At 35.7% G+C, this 14,016-nt stretch overlaps 1 protein-coding gene and 1 long non-coding RNA gene across 3 annotated transcripts in view; one reads left to right on the top strand and one right to left on the bottom strand.

The window, feature by feature from the left end:
- Nucleotides 1–1,632: 1,632 nt before the first annotated feature.
- On the bottom strand, nt 1,633–3,940 carry LOC123539763 (uncharacterized). Its single transcript, XR_006684101.2, has 3 exons — nt 3,611–3,940; nt 3,003–3,066; nt 1,633–2,293 (listed from the first exon to the last, which is right to left on the bottom strand). It is a non-coding gene; the product is annotated as an uncharacterized LOC123539763 (long non-coding RNA).
- Nucleotides 3,941–10,339: 6,399 nt separating this feature from the next.
- LOC123540841 (MFS-type transporter SLC18B1-like) overlaps nt 10,340–14,016 on the top strand; it is a 33,156-nt gene continuing 29,479 nt past the window's right edge. For both annotated transcript variants that reach the window (XM_045326155.2, XM_045326154.2), the window contains exon 1: nt 10,340–10,550. The gene's annotated coding sequence lies outside the window, so the exon portion shown is untranslated. The remainder of the gene's footprint in view (nt 10,551–14,016) is intronic.

The raw sequence follows: 14,016 nt of genomic DNA, 5'->3' as shown, positions 1-14,016 counted from the left end.
AAACCAACATAGTGGCTTTGCGACCAACATGGATCCAGACCAGCCTGCGCATCCGCGCAGTCTGATCAGGATCCATGATGTTCGCTTTCAGAGCCTATTACAATTAGAGAAACCGTTAGCGAACAGCATGGATCCTGACCAGACTGCGCGGATGGTCTGCAGGGATCCATGCTGGTCGCAAAGCCACTATGTTGGTTTTCCCATGGCGTGGCTCAAATTATCATTATTTATGACTTAAGGAAGAGGTGTCTGCTTTGTGTCCATGTAACTTAAGTAAATGCTAACTTCGATTTTATTTTTGTTTGTCGTGGCACCGTCTTTAGCAGCTAGTATCCTTTTATATAAAAGACTTGTATTTTTCATGCATCTATCATCTATCATTTACGTTTTTGTTGTTGTTGTTGTTGATGATGATGATTTTTTCATGCAAAGGTAAAGACGGAAAAATGATCATTTGCAAGCAAAAATCATATCATTTGTAAATTGTTCAGGAGATGAACGGTATGGTATTACTGTAAATGCGGTCAATATCACGTATTTAGCGATCTACTTTTCGGGAGATGTTATCACGGCAAGTGGGTTAAATATGACATATTTAGAAATCAGCTGTTGAGGAGATTTTATAACTATAAGTATGTTACAGTGTGCTAGGAGTTTCATTTGAAATCTTGAAAACATTTTGAGTGTACCTTAAGAACTGCTGCTCAGTTTGAAAAACTTAATCATAAAAAAATAAACTATGATTTTTCTAATGAACCAAGCTTTTAACTCTTTGAATTTCGCTGTTTAACTTTACTGTTTATGACCCGAGAAAGAAGATTTTCAGTTTTTTTTTAATTCTAAAAAAGGTAAGGCATTAAACTGAGAGGAACTGCTTTCATAAATAGTTGTTCATAGTGTTTATAATTGCAGAAAGAAACAAATCAGACAAAAGTTTATCGAGTGCTGTATGCAAGACTATCGTAACATACTGAACTTAAATACCGAGTTGTAACAGTTTCCCATAAGCATCACTAACCCTAGTTCAACTCGTTGCGTAATTATCACTTTCATTTCATTTCAGTTTGATATTGGACGGACCGTCAGGGGAGGTAACTAGAGTCACGGATTGGGACTACACTAACCCTTATCAAGCTGGACACGATTAATTCTGCCATTGCGACCAGTGTAGATCATGAACCGCCAAGTCTGATCAAGATCTGCACTGTTCGCCATTCAGTTAGTATCTTTTTTGGTAAACACACCTTTTAACAGTTAATGACACTGTCCAAATTGAAAGACGGACAAGTTCATTATAGAAATTTAGCAGGGTAAGGGTTAAGTTAGCGGATCCGTAATGACAATCGACAATTTCCATAGAAACTAGAGAATGCCGAAATTGCAAACGAAGAATATGTAACCGCACGAAAAGTCTGATCGTCATCACGAGTTCCTTTCCTTGGTAGAGACATGACACGGAAAAATCAAATGAATATAACACATAATGAATACAGTTTGGTAGATAAAAGTGATGAAGAATGTCTGAGAATTCATGAATGGGAAGAATGAACCGTGCACACAAATGCAATAATACTGCGAATTGTGTTGGTCAGAGTAACAAGTCGGGAAATATAGAAACGGACAGCCATAACAGCACCCTTCCCTCTCTGATGCTATGACCCCTTATGAGGTACGCCCAAACTGGCTACATACTGATGTTCAAATTACCATCACTTATTACTTCAAACATGCTACGCATCACTCCCTGATGCTATGATGCCCATTCAGCCGGTACCAGCAAATATGGAAACGAATGTTGAATAAATAACCACTTCCAATGTACTTCATGCGGAATTGAATTACACAGTATTTCTGCCCATCAGGTCTAGATATCCAACTGACAACAGAAAATTACCTGTCCAGAAGGTTGAAACAACAAACGGACAAAACGCGCCTCAAGTGTGGTGTAATCCAGAAGACTGTAATGTTAAGACAAGTAAGTTAGGTTTAATCAAGGAACTACAGTATATAGATAAAATATAGAGAGAGACAGCGTACATAGGTTTGTTCAAAGTTACAGTTTAAAGTGTCACAATTTCTGATTTCATAAGGGAGTTCATTTCACACCTCTGGACCACCACCTAGACTGATATTTCATGTGTATTTATTTTCATTTGATTTAACAAAGTCGTTAAAATATATATTTATTGTCCACTGGTGGGTTTCCATTTCCATCCTTAATATCAACTGTTGTTTCGTCAGGAAACTTCGGCAGATCGGGTACAGCACAGGTATATATCAACATCAACCCACCCTAGAATGAAAGAGTAACTTGCACGAACATTTCATAACAATTCCTTATAAACATAGGAGAGTCCTTCGACAGTATCGTATTGAAATGTTTCCAGTTCTATTATTTCTACAATGGACTGGTCCATCATTTAATTTGGGCAGTACCACTTATTATTCGAAGGGGTGTTCACTGAAAATTTACTGACTGAATAGCGAACAGTGCAGACCAAGGTGCAGGCTCATTTTGGTCTGCACTGGTCGCAAAAGCTGTATCACTTGCCGCCAGCAGGCTAAAGGTTAAAATGCCAATGCCATTCGACGGAAGGCAAAATGTTTGAAGCCATATATAGCGTCTACTTCATCTCTTATATTTACCATAAATCACGGCAATTTGTATATACTTGTGATCAATTAACAGTTAAACCCAATGTAGATCTACAAAGATATTGCTCTATATGATAATAAAAATCACAAGTATCAGATTTACAGCTGGGTTACATTTCCAGCGGGCGTCAGGATAGCCGGTTATCCAGTGTTATAAATATACTTAAAAATGATATATCCCAAACAATGATTGGTCTTTGAATAAAATCATTATTTGGAGTTCAGATGCTAAGGCTATAGGCTAATAATGCGCATCTGAACGAAAAACAATGAGTTTATTCAAGACAAAATCACTGTTTGAGATATATTATTTTGACGCTATGACGTAATAATTGTGACGTACTTACATATATTTTGCTGCATAATAACACACAGTTTCAATATTAATCTTCTTTGTTCAATAGGAAGGACCTGAAATGAATTGGTTATAAGCACGACTAAACCTATAATTTGCCAATACAATGTATATGCTAAGGAGTTATAATAACCAAGTAAGGTATGTCACTATCGTTTAATGACTCGATTGTATCATTTAAACATGTTAAACTAACGAACACAGGGTGAAATGGCTTCAAAAATGACGTCACAAATTTACCCAAAATCATGGCAATAGTTATTTACTGACAAATAAGTGAATATTTACTTAAAAGCATGGCTAAGTTCATATTCAAACAGATGGAGCGGTGGTCTAGTGATTTAGGTGTCGGCTGTTCAACAGCCCGGGAATTGTGTGTCCGAATCCCACTGGGATCTTCGTCTCATATGACACCAGTACCGGTTTTCCCAGGAAGCGAAATCAAAAGTGGTTCAAATAATCTTGAAGCTTTCATCACAACTGAGCTAAAATTAATCAAAATAAACAAAAAACCACAGCTTTACTTATATAATAAGACACAGCTGAATATCTATCCCAAGCCAGAGATATTTATATTATGACAAATAAGTGAATAGTTACCCCAAAGCATAGCATCCACGCTATACCTGTAGACGCCCACAGAAATCCAAACTTTTCTACTAAAACACCCCCTATCGTTGGACCAAAAAATGCTCTGAAATTATTACAGTATGTATGTGATTTCAACTTTATTTTAATGTTTCATGTTTGATGAATGAAAATACATATTCTAATAAAATATCTATTGATAGTATTGTTAAATTAGATTTAAAGATACCATTGGTTTTGAGAGGAAAGACATGAAAGAATATTGAAAACCATTCTCCCACAAGCTACATTCCTTGCCCACAGTCAACAACAGTGAATAATATGAGGAGATACTGATGTACAATTTCCACTTGATCAATTGCCTCTTAAAAAAACTAAAATGCTTTTGAATTTAGTTTCGTAAGAGAAGAGTTATTTTCTAAATGAAAAATAAAATCTGTTTTCTGAAAAGAATATAGAATATATCAACCTTTTAGACGTCTGAAACTATTAAAGGGAGGTTATCAGTTATATTTTATTCTGTAAGATTATTGATTCTACAGGACAAACACAGACATCAGTCCAAATAATTCTTAAAATTCACTGCTTAGATAACAGATAGAAAGAAGGTTCAAACGCCTTGTTTGTATACCTTATTACATTTCAAACTTCTTTGCATAACTGATTACATTTGAAGCAACATTAGCATACCTTATAACATTTTAAAATTTCAAACCTCATTTGAATCCAAGCTTATTAAAAAAAAGTAAGAATAGGCTCTTTGGGAGCATTTTGCACAGAAAATACAACCAGAACCACGCAACGAAAAGTAAGTCAACCCTAATAGAAACTTTAGTGGAAAGGTAAAGTAGACGGGTTACTAAAAATAATCCATCAACGATTTATATTAATAATATGAAATATATTAAAAATTGGGAAAAAGGGGAGTGGGGTGGGTAAGTAAAAACGAGGAAGCATGAAAAGTGGGGACACCATTTATATACATGATCACCTTTCAAGCCTCATTTGCATATCTTTTCAAATTTCAAACCAAATTTGCATACCGTATCACATTTAAGTCCTCATCTGCATATCGTACCATATTTCAAGCCTCATTTGCATGCCGTTTCACATTTCAACACGGGGCAATTGAACGGTCTGTGGTGACACACTACTGATTCGATGCATTACCTTTCACTGTTGCATTGATCAGACCATGATTATTTAAATATTAAATGCTATTTTGTGCGTTTATTAGGTTAGGATATAAACCACATTGGGACTTCTTGCAAATGAATGAATCGCGCTAACGATTCTTGGGTGATATGCAAGAAGTCCTAATTTGCTTTATACCTGTATAAACCACAGGAGCTCGAGGTCGGGAACGCAGATTTTTCTGCCTTATCCGGCCTTTATGTATTGACAGAGCTTACGGCCTTTACGAATATGATAGTCTGCCTATATATCCAGAAAAGTGGCCTAGAAATTACCTTTGATGGCATTTTTTGTTAATGCCCGACAGCCATGTTCATTGTTAACTGTATAAGAATTGGAAAAGTTTCAGGGGGGCTGTCGCCTTCTAAGGGTCATAATAAGGTCACAGCACAAGGTCAAAGGTCAATAAGTGCATTTTTGTTATAAACGTCAGATTTTCGCCATTTTTGCTACCTTTTAATATGAACTTGTAATTTTTCGGTGATAATTATGAATTTGAGAAGTAAATAAATTACTTCGTGTAGATGTATTGCATTTGAGACTGGCAAAAATTCAAAACGACTAAAGTTATTTCTATAGAATGAGCTTATTTTTTCGTACGCTCTGATATTTTGTTCATTTATAAAAGCTATCTTTTTCATGTTTGATATTCTAAAACTTCCATTTTCAGGCTAACACTTTTTAAAAAGGCTATTTGATTGCCTGTAAGATTGTCTGTATGAACAGTACAGGTAGAAAAATTCTATGGCCCGCATTATAAGACTTGTACAGTTAAACTTCCTTTGCTCGAATTAGGATTATTCGCTTACTACTCTTGGCTCGAACTCATCGTCAGGTCTATATAATGTGTACTTTACGTTGGCTTGTACTGCTGATATCTCGAACACATTTTGTTTGTCCCGTCGAGCACTAGCGAACATAGTTTGACTGTAATAACTATTGACAGATCTAAAGATTCTTTCGGAAGCATAGAACTCAAGGACGTAAAATAGCACTCTCAGTTTGATTAAGTCTGTTTGTGAGATAGTATGAAATGTGCAAATTCTCTCAAGCATTACCTAAAATGGTCTATGCTGTCAATTAAAAATCTATTCCAGTGTTAAACGCATGTGCTGTAGTAATTTCAGGAATGTGTGGGCGTTTAGAAATACCATCTATGTACAAAAATTAAACGATATCAAAGTTTCAATATAGATATTAGATAACCGCAAATGTTATGTTGTTTCTATTTTCATTCCATTAGCATGAAAATGGTACTCTTCATATTTTTGAATCAGCTTAAAAATATTTCTTTGCACTTAACATTACGCTATTATAAGGACTGGTAACCGCTCTTCAAGTGCTTTCAATATCTACAATTTTATAACTACCAGTGTTTGTTTATGTTGGTTCTATCAATGTCATACTCAAAAGGGCTTAATAATTGTCTGTGAATTGAAAGTATATCGAATATTATTAGTATCATCTTTATGGCTGTGAATATAGAGGTAAGCATGTTTGTTTGCCTGTTACAACGCCTTTAGATTCCCGAGTGATTGGTTGGTGATAGAACCGGGTAGAGCAAACTTACCAATGTATCACAAAGGAATCTGATGTTTATAATGAAACAAATGTGGGCACAAGCTATAGACGTCTTAGCCTGACATATTCAATGACAGTATTTGTTTATTATAAATCCATCGTTTTGAATTTCAAATCTCTTCTTCATGCTCAGTCTTCTCATCATGAAGAAAGTTATTTTTACACATTGTATATCTCTTAGTTACTATCGAACCACCATAATTCATCATTTTTATTAGCTGAACCATCATCTGTCAGTAATCATGAAGATATTGAAAGGTACATTTTCAATATTTTACTGAATCTGCCTTATTGTTACTATTATAATAAATCTAAAGCAACCTTTCTGATGTTTTTATATCTTTATTTTTACATTTTAATTTGTAAAACATATGAATGACTAATGTTTCAGTGTCAAGATACTAGCTTTCTTTTCACAATGTAATCAAGGACATCCTGTCTGAAACCAAGTGTCAGATGTGTAAATTGTTATGATCTGATTCGTTTTCAACTTTTGTTTTGAACAGGAAGTGAGAGTGTGGAAGCAAAGCCAAAAATTATAAGATTCGCAAAAAGAAATAGCGTGCTGACTTTTCAGAATAAAATAATGCAAATATCGCATTAAGAGCTTCGTTGATAGTTCTTGAAATGTTCTACTTCATTAAATTACAAATACATAAAATATGATGATAAATGTCTGACCGATAGTAAAAAAGGAAAGAAATTACAGCAAATCAAAGACATGGTGTATAGAGTAACTAGTTGAATTCCTACAGATCTGTTCTGTTTTGTTTATTACCGTACATGTTCTGTGTACACCTATATTGTGACCAATATTTCAGTTATTCCTACAAAATGGTCCTATTTAACAATCACCGCGTGTACAAATTAACATAAATATATACCATATATTGAACTATCACCAGTATTGAAATCATTTCTTTAGGAGCTGGAGAAGCATTCCATATACATTTGTGTGTAAGTGTGACTTTCAACAGTATTTCAGTCATGTAACGGTGGTCAATTAACCTAATCAGTGTTGCTGGAGTCTTTTCAAGTATTAGCCTTTTCCCAGCAAGTAACTGCCAATTTTTCCATATGATTCAGAAGTGGAGGACGAAATTACTCCTGACAATATCTTTTATCAAATCATCATGGAGAACATACACCTCTCCTGGGGATCAAACTCACGACCCCGCGACCCTTATATCTGCGCTCTCCTTATTGAGCTAAAATACTTGGTTGTATACATGACAGTAAAGTGATTTTAACTGTTTATATGAGAATTTTTATGTAATTCAATTTCGTTGTAGTCTTCTTCCTCAAAACCAACCATATTTTCCCTTTCGCACACATTTATCAAAAGGTGTACAATATGTAAATAATCTTTTGATAGTCAGTTCAAAGCTTAAATTCAAATTTTATTGCTACCTGACTTTTGTTTTTATCTCTGCCAAATTTTGACAGATTTGAATGAAAATTGGACACATTGTTTAATGACCAGTTCAGTTGAATAAACATAACAGCGATATCAACTGTGCGTACATTCTTTGAGCCATAACTATGGTGGCTGATTTCTGCCATCTCGTTCTGGCGTGTTGGCGCGTTTGCAGGGCGCCAGAACGCCAGGACGCCAGGACGACAATTATACGCGCCAAGACGACAAACAAGGCATTTGTCGTTCTGGCGGGGGCGCCAACACGCTAAATTGGGAAGTTGTCGTCCTGGCGTTCTGGCGTCTTAGCGCGTTTGCAGGGCACCAAGACGCCAACACGCCAGGACGACAATTATACGCGCCAAGACGATAAAATCCATATTTGTCGTTTTGGCGCGTTCATTTGTCGTCTTGGCATGTTGGCGCGTCGGCGTTTGCAGGGCGCCAAGACGCCAACATGCCAGGACGACAATAAATGCAGACGCAAATCCTATTTTCTTGTTGTGGCGCGTTCATCTGTATCTTTCTGTTGGGCGTTGGGGTGGCGCCAAGCGCCAACATCGCAGCACAAATGAACGGTCGCTAAACGACAAAATCATTTTCGTTTTGGATTATTATGTTCTTGGCGTGTTACCGCGTTGCCTCGCCAAAGACCCAAGACGAACAAATTGACACGCACCAAAACGATGAAAATTGAAATTTTTAGTCGTTGCGCGATATAATTGTCGTCCTGGCTGTTGCGTCTTGGCGCCTGCAAACGCCAACGCATGCAACCGCCAAGACGACAAATAACGCGCAAAATGACAATATGTGGATTTTGTCAGTCTTGCGCGTATAACTATGTCCTGGGTGTTGCGACTTGCGCTCTGAAAGCTGCCACACTGCAAAACATATGGTCAGAATAATCGCCACTCTAATATACAGTTCAAATAAGAATTTAGCTTAATATAATATACTGTCATCAGATTATGTTAACTTGGTGTGATTCAGTCTCTATGTCAAGTTGCCTGCAGTTATTAAAACAATTTTGTCATTAAATTGGTGTCATTAATTGACACACAACGCTGATATAAAATTACATGTTCATAGAAAATATTGATCGGATGTTTCATTTCAATAAACATACTTGAACATTCAATATGATACTTTGAATTTTGCATGTGATCATATTTACTAAATTGACTTTAAATTAATGCCTTATTTACCTTACGTTAGAGAATATTTTCAGTTGATCGTTTTATGTTTTATTAAAATAAATAATCATTAAACATTGTGTGGACATCTTCAAATCTGTCAAATTTGGCATAAAGAAAAAAACATTTAGTTAGAAATTGTTTCATGAGTTTATTATTAAAATCTATTGTGATTCCTTTAGTACTAGAAGTCATTTTAACAAGTTATTTTATTGAAATACATAAATAACCGGTTAATAGCTTTTTCAGTATCCAATATATAGCAATCTCTTAATGCAAACGCAGTAACACATAGCTTATGCATACTGATTTTATTTATAATAAACTATGAAAGGCGAAAAATCCAGTTTTAAAATTTCATGTTTGATACCTAAGGAACGACCATTCGTTTATCTAAGTATGAATATCCGAGCATTAACAAAAAATGCCATCAGAAGTCACATTTTCCTCAGATATTGGCAGACTATGATCCAAATTTTCCATAATCTCAACTTTTAAAAATTACTCACAAACTCGGGTATACTGTTGAGATTATGGAAAATTTGGATCATATTCGTAAAGGCCGTAAGCTCTGTCAATACACAAAGGCATTAATAATTAGTCTAAATAAAGAAAACATGAAATACTGCTTAAATAAAAAGAATAATCGCCCATGTTTGGTATTTACTGGTCTGTACACGGACATGTGTCAGATCGTTAGTTTTATTTTTTATAAAAAATAAAAGCATATATATGGTTTAATTTCAATTATTTTTGGTATGCATTAGTATTTTAGCATTAATAATTAGTCTAAATAAAGAAAACATACAATACTGCTCAGTAAATAAAACAATAATCGATCATGTTTGGTATTTACCAGTCTGTTCACGGACATGACCCAGCTAGGCAGTTTTCTTTTTTATAAAAGCATAAATATGGTTTAATTTTAATTATTTTTTGCATGCACTAGTTTTTCAACAAATATAATCAATTTAGATCACAAAAACATAATAAATTGCTTTAATAAAATAATTATCGCTCATGTTCGGTATTTACCAGTCATGTCCGCGGACATGACTCATGTTCGGTGTTTAGACATACCGGTTCCCGACCTCGAGCTCCTGTGGATCGAACCCCAGACCTCTTGCACTCAAACCGGACACACTACCACCAAAGAAGTATAAATTTATTTTTATAGCTGAGCTATTGATGTTATAATATTATGTTTAAGACAGTCCTCACTCCTAAGTGCTTACTTTGTCCTAAGTATATTACAAGATACAATGTTCGGACCCCGCGGGTAGGCGTTTCAGTGGAACGGATACCAAAGTTATATTTTATACAGTTACTTCCCTTTAGGCATTGACTCTTCCTGTTGAAGGTAGCTGTCAAATTGGAACTCGTTGCGCAACGAACCGGTAACTTTTAGCTATTTATACGCCTGCACGTGTTGACATATTACAAAGACTGCATTACCCTGCTAGCCATTACATATCTATCTCAGTCTGGTGCTTTCAAGCTTTCACATTTTTGGATTTGCAAGGCAGTGGGTGTGTTGAGGGCGATCAACCCTGACGTTATTCAGCAACAGGTAAGCTGTTCAAAATTACAGCCACTACTTTTTTATTTGTTATTTTGCGAGGTGTTATCATGTTTTCTACTCGAATATGTGTGTGACAAAGAAAGTAATTGTGGTTTTGAATATATATTAATATCTGGATGATTTTTTTGGGGTACAATTCAAGGCAATGTTACTACTAGCCTTTAATATATAGCAGACACTCCAGTGGTAACACTGCCTCTCTAGAAAACCAGGGGTCATGAATTTGAGTCCCTTTTCCTCGGACTAAATTTACTAACATTGGGATAAGGGTTCTTTGTTAGCGCTTAACATCTGGCACGCTAAAGATCCAGGGAAATTTCTAGAATTGGAGCATCTTCTGTATTGTGTACTATCCTCCAACTATCATCAGGTCCCAGAAAAGTCACAAATTAGCTATATAGCTAAATAAAGCTAGAATTAGCTATAAAACCAATAACAATAATGCAAAATATGTCAAAAATCAAATGCGAAATGGTCATAATTGCATCCCAATGGTTTATAAGATGAAAGTCAAAGACAATTACAAAAAACCAAGATCTTTACGGTCACATTTTCACTTGTGAGAATCATCGTTGCATAAGACAAATTTTGTAATGACTTATCGCAGAAATTTGCAACATGTATTGAAACTGAAACTACATAAATCTCCGTTCTGTGTGATTGTTTTTTGTCTCATAAACCATTTGGATGGGATAATAACCAGACATCGCGAAATTCGTCGGTCCGACGGACAAGACCGGAAGATTTTGACACGGCCCGCCGTTTTCCGAGTCGATGCCGGTCCGTCTGTCCGGCATTTATCCAGTTCCGATAACCGGATGACTTCGGCAAAATGGCGTCGTTAACATGGTTAAAGTATTACGCTGGTGCCGAACCTGGAAAGAAAAGAAAATTAATGGAATCTGAGCGAGCAGAAAATAAAATAAAAGAGTACGAGCAAAAAAGGATCAATGGAAAGTTCAATGAAAAATCATTTTAAAATGGGTATGTGCTGTACCGACTGTGCAAGCTTTTACGGCAAGAAAGTGAAAGTAGACAAGAATCTACGAGTAACAAATACGTTCATTTTTGGATGCAACTAACACTGTAGTGAAACTGTTGATCAAAGAGTTAATTTGTCAAATTTAATGTATAGTAGAGAATAGAAACTGTAATGATACTGTTCATTATAATGTTGATCTGTCAAGTTTAAATGAATAGCAGAGAAAGAGAAAACAAGAATACAACCTAGACAATATACCTAGTGATCCTAAGACTTGGAATTTTTGTTGATATCCTGTACTGTTGCTTGTTTTGATCATGTTACTTGGCTATGAATAAATCATTGTTCTGGTGATTTTTGAATCCAAAGCAATGTAGAACAGATAGTATACAAGAAAATATATCAACAGCTGCATACTGATCAAAGGAAGCAAGATTCCTTTTTGTTTCATATTTAATGTTCAGTCCGGCATACTTTCCAGGCACTGCCGGACCGAATGTCCAGCCATTTTTGGCAACTTTCGCGATGTCTGATAACTGTTTTATATTTGATATTGACATATATTGAACAATTGTTATTGGTTTTATATCTATTTCTAGATAGATTTAGCTATATAGCTAATTTGTGACTTTTCTGGGACCTGATCATTACTACCGGTAACAGTCTTCTGGAGGAGTTGCCAATATGGGTTACCGATGTTGACAAAAATTATAACAACACTGCCCTAAAACTAAATCAGTTGGACTATGTAACTACTGGATTTGAGTCTACTGAAATAAATTAATCCGCCATCTATTTAAGAAAATATAATTAAAACTTCTCTAAAAGTTAAAGTGTCACTTTAAAGAATAAAATCACACTTTAATGTAGGGGTGCAAGCTTTTCAGAACTCAAGAATTTCTATAAAGCCAGGACAGGTTCCAAACACTGGTAAAGTCATGACCCAGCATGGTGACTGATTACTGTTTTGTGTAATGAATTATTAATCAATTACCTGGGTCAGATTCTTGTAACTGATTATTAATCATGTATATTTATTTGAATATGTAATTAAATACAGCAGATTACTTTGACATAAGTCATCATGAAAGCATGGTGATTACACTCAATCACTTACTTTTAAATACATATTTATATTCATGATGAAATAATACACGGAGGGGCACCTGGGGTCTTCCTCCAACATTAACATGTTTAAAGCTGGAAAGTCACCATATGACCTATCATGTGTTGGTGCGACGTTAAATCCAACAACAAAACATTATATTAGAAATTATATCTTAATTTGGCAGCCATTTTGTTTTCCACCATTTTGACCTACAAAAGATATTTGTCAGATGGCCAACATATATTTTTGAATTCAGCATACCCAAATTATACTAAAAAAGTATATGGGACCAAATACTAACAAAATGCCTGTACCTCTCACATTTATTGTACCCCCCGACAACAAAGTTGTAAGGGGGGGTATTCTGGTTTCAGGTTGTCTGTCTGTCCGTCCGTCTGTCTGTCCGTAGACACAATCTTGTGCGCACCATCTCTCCTCATCCCCTTGACACAATTTAATGAAACTTCACACAAGTGATCAGTAACAACAGTAGTTGTGCATGGGGCATGTTAGGTTCTTTCAGAAAAAAAATTTGCAGAGTTACGGGACTTTGTTTTTTGTTACTATACTATATACATAGACACAATCTTGTGCGCACCATCTCTCCTCATCCCCTTGACACAATATAATGAAACTTCACACAAGTGATCAGTAACAACAGTAGTTGTGCATGGGACATGTTAGGTTCTTTCAGAAAAAAAATTGCAGAGTTACGGGACTTTGTTTTTTGTTACTATACTATATACATAGACACAATCTTGTGCGCACCATCTCTCCTCATCCCCTTGACACAATATAATGAAACTTCACACAAGTGATCAGTAACAACAGTACTTGTGCATGGGGCATGTAAGGTTGTTTCAACGACAAAAATTGCAGAGTTACGGGACTTTGTTTCTTGTTCACATACTATGTACATACAGTCTGCATATGCAGTCTTGTGCTGTACCCCCCGACAACAAAGTTGTAAGGGGGGTATACTGGTTTCAGGTTGTCTGTCCGTCTGTCTGTCTGTCCGTCTGTCTGTCCGTAGACACAATCTTGTGCGCACCATCTCTCCTCATCCCCTTGACACAATTTAATGAAACTTCACACAAGTGATCAGTAACAACAGTAGTTGTGCATGGGGCATGTTAGGTTCTTTCAGAAAAAAAATTTGCAGAGTTACGGGACTTTGTTTTTTGTTACTATACTATATACATAGACACAATCTTGTGCGCACCATCTCTCCTCATCCCCTTGACACAATATAATGAAACTTCACACAAGTGATCAGTAACAACAGTAGTTGTGCATGGGGCATGTTAGGTTCTTTCAGAAAAAAAATTGCAGAGTTACGGGACTTTGTTTTTTGTTACTATACT

The sequence above is a fragment of the Mercenaria mercenaria genome, chromosome 16 (genome assembly GCF_021730395.1).
Source record: "Mercenaria mercenaria strain notata chromosome 16, MADL_Memer_1, whole genome shotgun sequence".
NCBI classification, from domain to species: Eukaryota; Metazoa; Mollusca; class Bivalvia; order Venerida; family Veneridae; genus Mercenaria; species Mercenaria mercenaria.
This window is presented reverse-complemented; position numbering and strand designations above follow the sequence as displayed.